This window comes from Falco biarmicus, chromosome 3 (genome assembly GCF_023638135.1).
Source record: "Falco biarmicus isolate bFalBia1 chromosome 3, bFalBia1.pri, whole genome shotgun sequence".
Taxonomy (NCBI): Eukaryota; Metazoa; Chordata; class Aves; order Falconiformes; family Falconidae; genus Falco; species Falco biarmicus.
In genome coordinates, this window is record NC_079290.1 from 87,852,682 (window position 1) to 87,865,506 (window position 12,825).

The 12,825-nt window shown below is 39.1% G+C and overlaps 1 protein-coding gene across 2 annotated transcripts in view; it reads left to right on the forward strand.

Annotated features, from left to right (window-relative positions):
* PTK2 (protein tyrosine kinase 2) overlaps positions 1 to 12,825 on the forward strand; it is a 223,981-nt gene that overhangs the window by 34,466 nt on the left and 176,690 nt on the right. Inside the window, exon 1 of one of the 2 annotated variants that reach the window (XM_056330023.1) lies at positions 10,149 to 10,175. The exons of the other annotated variant lie outside the window; for it this stretch is intronic. The gene's annotated coding sequence lies outside the window, so the exon portion shown is untranslated. Of the gene's footprint in view, positions 1 to 10,148; positions 10,176 to 12,825 lie in introns of those variants that run through there. 2 annotated transcript variants of the gene reach the window in all.

Below are 12,825 nucleotides of genomic sequence, written 5' to 3' on the forward strand. Positions count from 1 at the left end.
TCTGCGTCCCTGGTAAGATCTGCAAGGCTGTAACAAGATTATGTTAAATGAGTTATCCCTGTGCCTGTGGTGATAAATATACTGGAAGTTTGTCTAGCACACCGAGCACGTTATACTTAGTTCTCTTTTATTTCTTACATCGTTAAGATCCAAAACTGTCACATCTCACTGGAGAGCTGATTTCAGACTCTGTAGCTCTGGCTGCAAATGCCCTAAGCCATATGCTTGTGCAAATACCCATTTGCTGTAAAGGGATGTTACGCTTCTCTTTGAGAACATGCTCTGACTGCAGCTAAATTTTTCTCCCTCCATAGTATCGCTGTTAGACTAGGAAAACACGAGTTCTTGTTAAAAATGGATTTCATCTGTTTATTGGGGCAGACTTCTGTATAGAACAAAAATTCTGCAGCTGCTGTCAAGCTCACTTTGAATACCTTGCAGTAATCCCATTGAGATCAATAAAACATTTTATTTTTTAGGCACTAAGTAAGTTGGTGGTCTTGTGCATGCAAGTGTTAGCTAGTAATTGCTCTTCTCCCCCTTACCTAAGTACAGTGTATGTGCAAAGGTGATAATCTTCTGTTAAACTTTTGACTAACTACTTTGTGTTTACTGGAAAGCTGTCATTCAAACTTTCCTCCCTTCCTCCTGGCTGCATTAATCATCTTCAACCTTCTTTCACTCATCTTGAATGTTTTGTAACTTCAAATGAAAAAAACGAAAAACTTTAATTCTAGTTTCTGAAACCGCTGTAACAATGGAATTCCGTGTGTGGTCCATAACCATGGAAACGGCATAATTTTACAGTGGTGGAACATGTAGGGAAATGACTCTCCCAACTTTCTAAGAATTGGTCTTAAAACCACTGAAAATATTGTGAAATGTTGGTCTGGTATTCAAACTGTTACTCTAAATCTTTTTAACTAGTTATCCTTTTAAAAACAATGCTGCCCCCCACCCCTGTAAAAAAAATAAAACGCACCAATAAATTTTTGTGGTCCGGGTTGTTTAGCTCCATTTGAGTTATTTTTTAGTATTTCACGTGAAGTACTTCCTCCTGATTCTCTGCTGTTCTTAGCTGTGTCCTTGGTGTTCATTTCTGTACCTGGGAAAACATTTATTTTACTTTCTAAAACATCTCGATACTCTTGCTGAGTTCCTGTTGGAGTGCAAACCAGCTTCACTGGCATGCAGTGCTAATTCGTATGTGAGTACAGGAACTGTGAAATCCTGTCACTTTATGGAAACATGGGTGACTTGTGGTGTCATGTCACGAGTCCATCATGGAAAGGCAGATTCAGTGATAGCAAGCAATGTCAAGACAATGCCTTGTGAAAAAAAATATTCCACTAAACCTATCACTTCTAAGAGCAAGCATGCTGTAGTACAAAGGGGGGTGGTGGTGGGTAGCTAGACATGTATAGAGGGGATGTCTAAAGCTTTCCCTAAGCTTGCCTGAGGGCCTGAATTGTTAGGTTCATAAAATGTCACAGTGTTTCCATCAGGAAATTTCTGCAGGTCACAGTGCTGGAGATATTCCTGATCTGAAACATTGCAAGCACACGTATGTCCCCCCTTAAACATCTTCAGTAGTGTTTAAGTTCCCTGGGCTTGTTCAGTTAAACATGTCTCCTTTTGTTATAAGCCATTAAAGGACAAGAACATTCCTATAATGTAGCTGACATATTCTTAAAACAGCACTTCTTGTTGAATAGGTATTCTTATAAGTTATATCTAAAGCTTGTGACTCTCCTACATTTTCACAGAGGGAGTTTGTGCTTTGCGAGATGGGAAGTTTAAGAATACAAGAATCAGAGTATCATTTAGGTTGGAAAAGACCTTTAATATTGAATCCAGCTCTTAACCCAGTATCGCCAAGTCCACCACTAAACCAAGTCCCTGAGTGCCACATCTACACATCTTTTCAATACCTTCAGGGGTGGGGACTCCACCACTTCCCCAGGCAGCCTGTTCCAAGGCCTGACAACCCTTTCAGGGAAGAAATTTTTCCTAATATTCATTCTAAACCTCCCCTGGCACAACTTGAAGCAGTTTCCTCTTGTCCATATCACTTCTTACCTGGGACAAGAGACAGAGAGCCACCTACCTGCAGCCCCTTGCAGGTAGTTGTAGAGAGTGATAAGGTCTCTCTCCCCTGAGCCTCCTTTCCTCCAGGCTAAACACCCCCAGTTCTCTCAGCTGCTTCTCATAAGACTTGTTCTCCAGATCCTTCCCCAGCTCCATTGCCCGGCTCTGAACATGCTCCAGCACCTCAATGTCTTTCTTGTAGTGAGGGGCTCAAAACTGAACACAGGATTTGAGGTGCAGCCTCACCAGTGCTGAGTACAGGGGGACAGTCACTGCCCTGGTCCTGCTGGCCACTCTTTCTGCTACAAGCCAGGATGCTGGATGAGAGACCAGTGATCCTCCAGCCTAGTGGTACACATCAGTGGCAGCAGAAGGTGTTGTTTATGTAGTGTGCAGGCCTGGCCCTGTATTTCCTTGGCATCCCCATTGCATCAAGGATGCCAGGTGGTACCTTCCTGATGAGTCTTTGTCATCTTCCCTTGTAAACCTGCTGTGAATCTGACAACTGCCTTTGAACTTGCTGATGGTACCTGCTGCCACAACCTTCTCTAACAGGACTGCAAAAAGCTTGCTGCTGGCTGTGAAGCACCACTACTCATATAAAGCTAATCTCCAGTAGTTCCCTCAAATGCCTCCTACTACTCATACTGGTAGGATTTGATGATTGTACATCTGTACCATCTGTACAGCACTGGTAGGTGCTGCATTGATTTTCTTTTCCTTTTTTCTCTTTCCCTCCTGCTTCTGCTTGTGAGCTGTTGTCGTATTTTGTGAGCCTCGTGTCCTCCCAGCTATGAGGGGTCTCAGATCTTGTAGTCTGGCCTTATGTGGCAGCTGCTCCATCCCTTGATCACTTCAGCTGTCCTGTTCTAGACATTCTTTTAACTCCAGTTTGTATTCCTTCTGGTGCAGAAATGAGAACTGTACACAAGATACACATACTTTGTTTCGTACAGTAATACATACCATGTTTTCAATACCCTTTCTAAAGATAGGTAATGTTTTGTTGCCTTGTTTTGGTCTGCTACTGCACTTTGAGCTGGTGACTTCAGAGAAAACAGTGACTCAGCCTTCCTCCCGCAGTTGGAACTGGGGAAAGTGGAAGTGTTAAGTGGTTGAAGAGCTATTGCTTGGAGTGTTTTTTCCCCTAGATGCATTACATCACATCTATGTGTTGGAGTGTATCTGCTGTCTTTTAGCAACTTGCTTCATTTTGTAAGATCCTTCTGGGTTCCCCCCCCTCCCCCGGCCCTTGGCGTGTTTTTGCCTATCCATAAGAGCTTAATGTCACCTACAGACTTGAAGATTTTGCTTACTCGTTTTGTGATGCTGACTAAAACCAATCCTTGGAGAGCCTAATCCAGTTTCTTCTCTATCCATACCTCTCTTCCCCATAAGCAAAAGGTGTATATATAGTACTTGTTTAGATAATAAAAGTAAATCCTTTATCAGAGTCAGATACTGCATGTACTGTAACTGAGTGTGTAATGAGATTGATCCCACCTGCCCTGTGTAATGATTAATTTCTCTTCTCTTCTCAATCTCCTTGTATGTAGCTTCCACCAGAACGTCTTCATTTGATATCTTACTGTTCAGTGTGCCTGGTCTGAAATTTGGCTACTAGTGGCTGGATAGGTAACTTTGTGGCCATGATCAGTGATGTGGTATAAATGAATCTGAAGTTTCCAGGTGCATGCCCTTTTAATTCAGGGCAGGGTTCAGCTGAGATGAAGGAAAATGCATGTGGTTTACTATCAGCATCTTAATCAGAGACTGGATTTTTTCAGTTTCAAAAACTAGTATGTAAGAACCACAAGCAGAGTCATTTAGGAGGAGTTTGTGTCAGTGGGAGGGGAAACTGTAATTGGAAACTGTTGAAAGGTTGGGGTTTTTTTTGTAGGTGTTAAAAACTAAGGAGGGTAAATACTGCTTTTTTTTTTTTTAAATCATGGTGCGTGTGAAGCAGAAGGCAGGTATAAACAGAGGGTTGGGGCAGTGGAAAGACTGACAGTTAATGAGCCACTGGTTTGTCAGTTTGTCACTTAAGGAAGCAAATATAAACTGAACATGTTCAGGAGGTAGGGGACAAGTCAGCTGACACTTGTACTGCTGTAATAACGTTATACTTTTGCATGTTTGAAGCTATTTGAGGTATGTCAGATACTGTGGTGATCACATTGCAATCTATTTTGTCAAGCAAGCCTGGTACTTTGTCAACCAAACATACAATCTGAGCAAAAAACCAACCCCCTTTGTATTCTGTGCAGTACTGCAGTTGGTCCTCTGATATTTTGTGTTTCAGAAGCAGCAGCTTGCGTTAAAACTAATAATTGGTTAAACAGAACTCAAAAATGTAACATAGGCTGTGCACGTTTCCTGAGGTGGTGTCATAGCAGTTCATTCTTGGCTGCTTGCTAGTTAACCTTTTCAACAGACCTAAATGAAAGCGTTAAATCATTATTGCTGATACTTGCAGTTGAAGTAAAGATTTAAACAAAGATAGTAACGGAGTACAGTAGAACATGGATCTCCTATGAAATAGGGTTGTGAAGAAAAGATTTGCATGCTGAATTTCTTCTGATCTGGCCAAAGCACAAAAAAGTGTTAGCAAGTTCTGTGAATGGAGGTGTCTGTCATATAATTGTTCCACTCCATCTCTCCCCATGGTAAGAGAGAAAAATTTGCAGTTAATGCTGGATGTTCAGCTACTGCTGTGCCTAAGGCAAATGTAATAAATATATCAATAGGGGGGCAAACCACCCCCCCCGGCCCCTCTAAGTAAGCAAATGATATTTTTTAATGCTGTTATGAGTGACATAGGGATTCTGTGTCAGGTATTGGTGTTTGCAAATTGGGGAAACTACTGAAAGCAAAAAAACAGTTTGAACATTTAAAGACTTGTAAGGATGATCAAAGGTTTAGAAAAATAAGCCTTTATAGTGTGCCACTTCTGCCTCTCATTCTACATGGCTGATAGAAGAAAAGATTTTGAGTCACTCTTTAAAATTGCCCTAAAAATGGGAAATGATATAATAAAGGACTGTTAACATTCAGCTCTGCAGCTTGTTAAATTAGAAGTAGGTTAGAAATAAGGGATGCACTTTTAATGATGAAGGAAAAAAAATGCATATATAGAACAATCTAATTGGTGGTTTATGCAATCTTTTAACCATATTGTAAAATGTTTTAACAGCTTTTCCTTAGTGGGTGTTCTGTCAGAATGAATTAATCGTATCTCCAAGGTCTTTGCTCAATAGATGAGATGATCATGGATAAATCCTTGAGTTTCTCAAATGTAATTTTACAAAGCAGTTTTTTGAAAGGTGACCTTTGTTTTCTGCCTACATATTGGCTTTTTTAAAAAAAAATTGACATAAATAATGAGATCTCAACTTCGTTAAAGATTAGAGGAACATCCAGCTGCCCTTCCAGCCTGCCAGAGAATAATAGGATGGGAGACTTCCAGGCTGTTGATTGCAGGCTCTGAGACAACATCCTTCAGCATCAGTTGTGCAAAGGCTAAAAGCTGAATACATGTGTGTATTCCCAAATGATTTTGATACTGGTAGATAAATAGTAAAACTGCATTTTATGTTGAGTCTGCGTTATTCCTCCTTCAGCTGGAAGGATTGTTGTCAAATGACATGCGCTACTCTGCTTTTTGGAGTCTGTGGTGTGTGGTTCATGTGTGCTGCAAGCCTTTACTCTTCAGTGGAATGAGATTGGCTCATCAACTGAATATCTGAATTCATTTAAAGGGAATCGTTTTAGGTTAGTCAGTCAGTTCCTGCTGCAGGAGAACAACATTAAATTTCTTGTGGTCTGCTGCTTACCACAGCTTGGGAAAGAGATCAGTGCTGCAGATGGGGTGAGAGTCTCGGCCTCTGTGGTTGTCCGTGGAGCCATGTTCTCATTCTACCTTGAGGTAGGAACATGAGGCTCACAAAATATTCCTGTGTTCGATGATTAGATGTTATTCTTGGAAAGAAGGTTTAAAGTTGCGGCTCCATTTCCACAAAGACATTTGAGAAAATTCTGCAAGGTAAAATGCAGTTTCATGAAAACAAAGGCAGCGTTGGAGACATCTGATACTCAAGGTATCCATAGATAGCAGAATAAAACCTATTTGTGATGGGATCCACAAAGCCTATTTGAGGGCTATACTGTCCCAAACAGTCTCAGCGCATATAGAAGTAAGAGTAGTGCTCTTTTGTTAATATACAGTCTTTTTTTTTGTTCCTCAGTGAATTTATATAGATGACGGGTTTACTTGGCACATGTTGTTTGGCTGAGGAACTTATTTTGTAATGACCTCTGATGTCATTACAGCTTCTTTTGTGTTATTGTCATCTTTGTGTGGTATTACAGAAACCTTGGTTGGAAAGGATCTCTTGACGCCATCTGCTCCATTCTCCCAATATCTCTTCGGAATTAAAACAGTTTTCCTTGAACTGGTTAACCTTTACTAGGTATGTGAAAGTTTGTAAAGAATATGGTCTGAAAATTATTTTTCTTTCTGTCTATTCAAACTGACAGTTTGCTCCTTACTTAGCAGCACAGTAAGACATGTGAGAATATAAATGCAGAACGTGACTGATCCCTTGAAAGTATCACTAGGAGTAGAAGCATGTGAAATCTGATTAATTTTTAATTTCACTTTGAAGAACTACTTTGGAGCAGATAAGAAATTAAGGTTGGTTCATGTTATACAGCTGGAAACGAGGTTTGTGTGCTGTAGGAGAAAAATCAGTCCAGACCTTTATTGCATGAGGGAATCCTTACCCTACAGGACAGCTCCCCCAGATACTCTCAAGTCTCCCCTCAATAGTCACAAATCAGGTTTGGAGCCTAATTTTTGGTTTTTTTTTTAATTTTCAAATCTGTGTTGAATTACTTCCTCCTCTATGGAGATCTGAATGTCTAAGGTGCTTCAAAAAGGGAAAGGTTTTGAACAGCAAAGAAGGCAAGTCCGTAAGTGTGATCAGAAGTGAGTAGCTACCTAAATGCGTAGTCTCAGTTTACTTCTCAGTGAACGAACTTATTAAAATGTTGCAGGAATCCACTAATATTTTCAGTATTAGATGCTAAATGAAAACCATATGTGGAGAATAAAGCTAAGGAGTTTTAGGCCAGAAAAGATGAGTGAGCTGGGGAGACAGGGTAATCCTAAGGGTAAGAAATATCAGAGTTCCTGATGTGAGTCTGATAGAAACACGTGAAGGTAATGAACACTTAACTTACACAAGCACATAAAATTGAAATAATTATGTTGATCTTTGGAATTGTGATACTGTTGGATTTATTTACGCTCTTACGAGTTATATCTCTGTAGTGGCTGGTGTTTGCCAGAATCAAGATGCATTAGCCTATTGAAGACCTTGTGCTTAATTAGAGATCTTTGAAAAATATGAGACAAGTAACTTTACTAAAAAGTGCATTTGTGCAATTTTGAGTAGACTGTTATGACCTTCACACTTCCATTTCTTTTGTCCTACTTGTTTTTAAAACTAGTGTGTGTCAATTAATTGTTGGAAACATTCTTTCTTACACTAAATTGTATTAGAAGAACATGTACTTGCAGGAAGCTGTTCAGTCAGTCTAGTTGTCCCAGAGCTGTAACATCTCTTCAGTTAACGTGCTTGTGGAGCTACTTTGCGGTGGAACATGGAAGTAAGAAATCATTACGCTGTTTGACTTTAATATAGTAACGATGCTGATCTTGTAGGTCTCCTGTTTAGAATAGGTCCCAGTGCAGTAATGTGATCTGTGTGAATGCTGGTGCCTGTGCAGGAGGAGATCACAGCAGAACCTGTGGCTCAGGTATTAGGGACAAACACTAGAATACGATGAAGTCGGTCTGAAGTTAAAGATATGTGCATGTCTTAGCTGCAGAGCTTTCCCTGGAGGTGTTAGAAATTGCATGGCTAACTAAGTTCCTGGAATGTAAATCAATGCGTTCTGCCTATACGTGTGTATAAGATGAGGTATTTTTCTAGTGGTTATGTTTACCGTTATTTTCTTAAAATCTGTTGTGTAGGCATACTTAATCAAATAGTCTGCTTCAAGAGTTAATAAGTGCTGTAATTAAAATTTTCTTCTAATTCTTGACGTATTAGAAATGTTTTATGTGGCTTGTATTTTTTGGTAGTAACTTGAATTTAAAGAACATTAAAAAATTTAACTTATAATTAAGGTTAGAAATTGCTTTATATCACTGTAGAAAAATTAAAATAAAATACTGTATTTTCTGCTCTGCCGTTTTAGTTGTTTCACTTGGGTGGCTGCAGTTCATATTGTATGTCTTAGTGACAAGCAGGAATTTTTTTGCAACTTTATAGAAAGAGCACACAGAAACTATTAAACATATATAAACAGCCCAAAAAGTCTAACATTTCTATTTGTTAACTTTTCAAATTGATTGACACAGTGACATTTTTCTGCCAGAAGAAAGCTCCATTCCGTATGCGTTGATCTGGATGCTGTGCAGCAGCTGTTGCAGGAGGTGACTTCAGATTTTCCTTCCTGGCAGTTTATGCTGCTGCTTCTTGTCTGGGCTTCTTCTATCTCAAGGCATTTCTTCTTACGTAAGGCAGTTTTGTTCATAAGCAGGCAGCATCATGAGCATCTCTTAAATGTACCTTCTTATCTTTTTAAATTTTACTCCGTTCTACCAGAATAAAGGCTGCAATATTTTCTGTTTTGTGGTGTCCTGTTGCTGTTTTCATTTTGTGTTGTGTTTAAACTTTGTCTTGCCATTTCATTGTCTCCTTAGAGTCCTACAGTTCATCTTTTGAATTTAGTGGACTGCCTTTAAATTTCAGGTGCATTTCTTCGGTATTTGAGTTGTCATGTTGTGCAGCCACAAATGTGGATTGTAAATGAAAGCAAGCATGATGTTAAGAATCTGTTGGTGAGAGCAGGGCTAATAAATTTATTGAGCCTTGCTATTTAGTCTAATAGGTAGCAAAGCAGTGGCCATCTGCTTAGGTAATCTCTGAATCTGTTCCAGTTGCTACACCTGTGGTTAAAGTTCAGTTTCCACGTGGATTTTGTACCCAGTACAACAATTTTGTTACTCAACATTGCTGTCTCCTTTTAACCAAATAACTGTGTAGACCTTTTTCTTGGGTTCAGTTCAGTTTCTTACTCATTTGTTTTATTGATTCCCCTTTCTTTTGCCCCCATACTTGTATTTATTTCCGCTTCTGTTAACCCCTTGATGTGTGTCCCCAGTCCTTGTCCTTACAGACTTTGAGTAATTCTTGCTTGCTAGTTCTTTGTGGGTTCTAGTTTCTGTTCTGAACTCTGATTGGCGTCTCAAGTCCTAGTTACAATCATGTACTGAGCTGGCAAGTAGATACATGAAAAGCAGGCAGAAAAAATATAATAATTCCTATAATTAACTAATTAGAAAAACTTAATGTATACACATTTATACCCATCTTCAGGAGTGTAGTTTTTAATATGATCTATTTTGACTCGGAGGCAGTGGTTCTTGTAAAGTTGACTGCAGTTTAAGACAGTTTTGGCATTTATTATAAAAATGTTCAGTAACCATATTTTGTATGCCTTAGTGACAAAAATCAGACTCCTTCATTTTAGTATTATTTCCTGCGTTCCATACTTAACCATTTGTAAGCTTGGCTACCTCTTCTCTAAAGGTTTAAGAATAAAGAAAACCTACAGTGAGGTCCTCTTTGTATGCAAAGACTAACCCTGACACTTTCAGCTCTGAAATTATGTAGGTGATCATGGTGAAATCCATATGTAACACTTAATTTGTGAGTAGTGACCCGTATTCTGCTGTAGTAATTACACTCATTGCCTAGCAGTATAATCTTTGTCTTGCAGTTAGGTGGGCAAAATGTAATCTTGTTAATGAACAGGGTGAGACAAGGAAAATGCTCTTGATTTGCATGTGGCATGCCTAGTAGCTAGCAAATTGCTTCAGATAATGTGCTGCTTTAAACAAGTACAGCCTTGCAGAAAAATTATTAGGCCAATTGAGTTTTAGAGCTATTTTTTCTTCTGTTGCTAAATTTATTTCTTTATTGTTACAGATATTTGAAGACTTCCCTTGCCCGCAGGTAAGTTCTCTTCTTGCGTTTATGTCTTGATGTGACAGTAGGCAGCTTTTAAGGGGTTGCTTTGCAATATAGTCATGCTTTTATGTAATCAGAATACTGGTTCTTATTGACACTGTCATAGTGCTTAGTCATGTTGGAATCTGAGGTCAGAACAAAACCTGTTGAGGTACAGATATTTTTTTTTACATTTAAATAACGTATTTTGTCAAGGGGAGGAGGTAACTGAGATATATTTATGTGCAGTTGTTAAATATGCGTGTGATATAATTAATGCTTAAAACGACTCAGCACAGCATGTGATACATCTGTCAAGAACAGATTAGGAACAGCCATAAATAATGTTAGTGGTGAATCAGAGGGACAGTGTGCAAGAAAATGTGGATGAGTGGTTTATGGGTGGAAGGGATCTCCCCAGGTGGTAGTAGGGAAGGTGACAGACACATTCACTTGGCTGGGGTCACAGGTGACTTGTGCTGGAGCTAGAACTATCCCTCATCTCTGTTGGTCTCTGTCTTTTCTATCAGTGGTGGTTGAAAACAGAAGCCCCCCCCCCCCCCCCCCAAACAATGACAACAAAAAACAATGAAAAAAATCAATCCCACCAACCTGGTCTTTAAAAGGAGCATTTTTTTTTGTTTGTTTACTGTTTGATAAACTTGGTCTTTAACCAAGTATTGTTGTATAAATTCACTTGGGCTGTAGGCTTAAGTTGTGATGTAGAGGTCAGGATGAAGATGTCTTCTGTTTCCTAGCGTTTTGTCCATCTATTCACTATTTGTAATGTGAATTCTAGAATCATAACTGTAGTGTGCTTTTACTTGTGGTTGAGCAAGGGACTGGATGTTTTATCAGGTCTGCTGCCTTTTGCTCTTACTCTGCATTGGTGATTTTGCTTATGTATCTGTTCTGTTATTTCTTCTTACTGAAATGTGCTTCATCTCCACAAAGTGTCTTTTTGCAAGTGAATATCTAAAGTGTAATGGTACGTAGTCAATATGAATCTGCTCTGGAGGTAGTTGCTTTTTGCCATTTGAATCAAATGGCAACTTCAATTAAAAGCCTCATAGCTGATAGTTGTAGTCTTTCCACAGGAACTTTAGAGTGGCTGTTCTGGAAAAAAAACCCCAACCCATGTTTGCTTGAAGCAGTGAAGAGAAGTCTACATGTGGAAGAAGTTTTCTTTTAAGGAAGACTTTTAAAATGATTTTGAGTGTTGAGAGCAGTTGTCAGGCAGGCAAGTACTTGTGGAGAATACTGGAAAAATAAATGCCTGGTGTTTAGGTCAGGCAGACAGGACAATAAGGGTGGTTGTGGGTTTTTTTCTGCAGCTACTAAAACAAGCATGTGTGGTGAATCTTCTTCCCAGTTTCCATTTGGGACTAGAAGAATTTGTGCTGTAAACCTGAGTCATGCCGACATGGTTCTTTCCAGTTTGGGTATGGGTGTGGGAGTGTCCTAATTGTACTCTTCAGCTTTGTCATTGAAGTATTGATAGAGGGCAAAAATTTGCCCAAGTTTTTGAAATGGTAACCTTTTTCTATGGTATGGTAAGAGGCCTTTATAGAGGTGATGTATAGCTTTTATACCAACTTGCCTGCAGCAGAGATTTGACAGTATGTAACGGAGAAGCAAATATAAAACCTGGTTTTAACACACTTAAAATATTGTCAAAAGAGAAGGATGTTTCAAATGGAGTCCCACAGAGGTCTGACGTGTCCGCTGATATTTTCATTAATGGCCATGATGAGGAACTCTATGTGCCTGTTTAGTCTGCCAGTAACACCAATACAAAAAGATATAGGAGCACATTGGATAATGGGGTTAAAATTCAAAGAATTTGGCACATTAGAAAACTGCCAGGATAAAATCTGTAACGCATTTGAATAAAGATGAGGTTTGACGTTGAGATAGGAAGTTTTATTCATCAGAACTCCTATTTAAATAACAGTATGTTTTTATTTCAGGTTTTGAAGAACTTTTTTTTTCTGGGTGCCACTTTTAGCAGTGAACAATAGATGTCACTAGAAATGCTCTTACTTTTGCCACCTGGTTTTAGTACTCTAAATTTGCATCATAACATGGGGAGAGGCCTTTTGCAATGTTTGAGAGCTTTGCAGTAGGGAGGTCTTTTATTGTCGGGTCTTGTTTGAGGTTGTATTATGTGTAAATTCTTTCCAGTCAGTGGTACACCAAGGTCATCCAGAATGCTTCCTTTTTGCTTTGATTTCCTAGCAAAATCTTCTTGTAAAGAAGGATTGTTTGTGTGCTGTTGAATGCTTTACTTGATTAGGTGGTTAGATAAATTGTAACTCAGGAGAGTTATCCTGCATGAATTTGTATCGCTGCTTTGAAGTCTGTGGCTAATGAGTTTTTTTTACTACCTTGTACTTGAGGCCATGGATATAAGAGTAGAGAATTTTAGGAATGCAAACCAGTAGAGGCTTGGAGGGCAACTTGCTAATATATCATAATTTCAAACCCAGATAAAGAACGCAGTATTCCTGTCTATATGTGAAGTTATCTTGGAACATGAGTGTGTTCACAGTATGCCTGGAGAAATGAAAGACTAGTTTCCTCTGGTAAATGCAGTTAAACTTTCCCTGTTGGCACTGTTGGGATTAAAAAAAAATCTCTTCTGGATTTTGTTTTA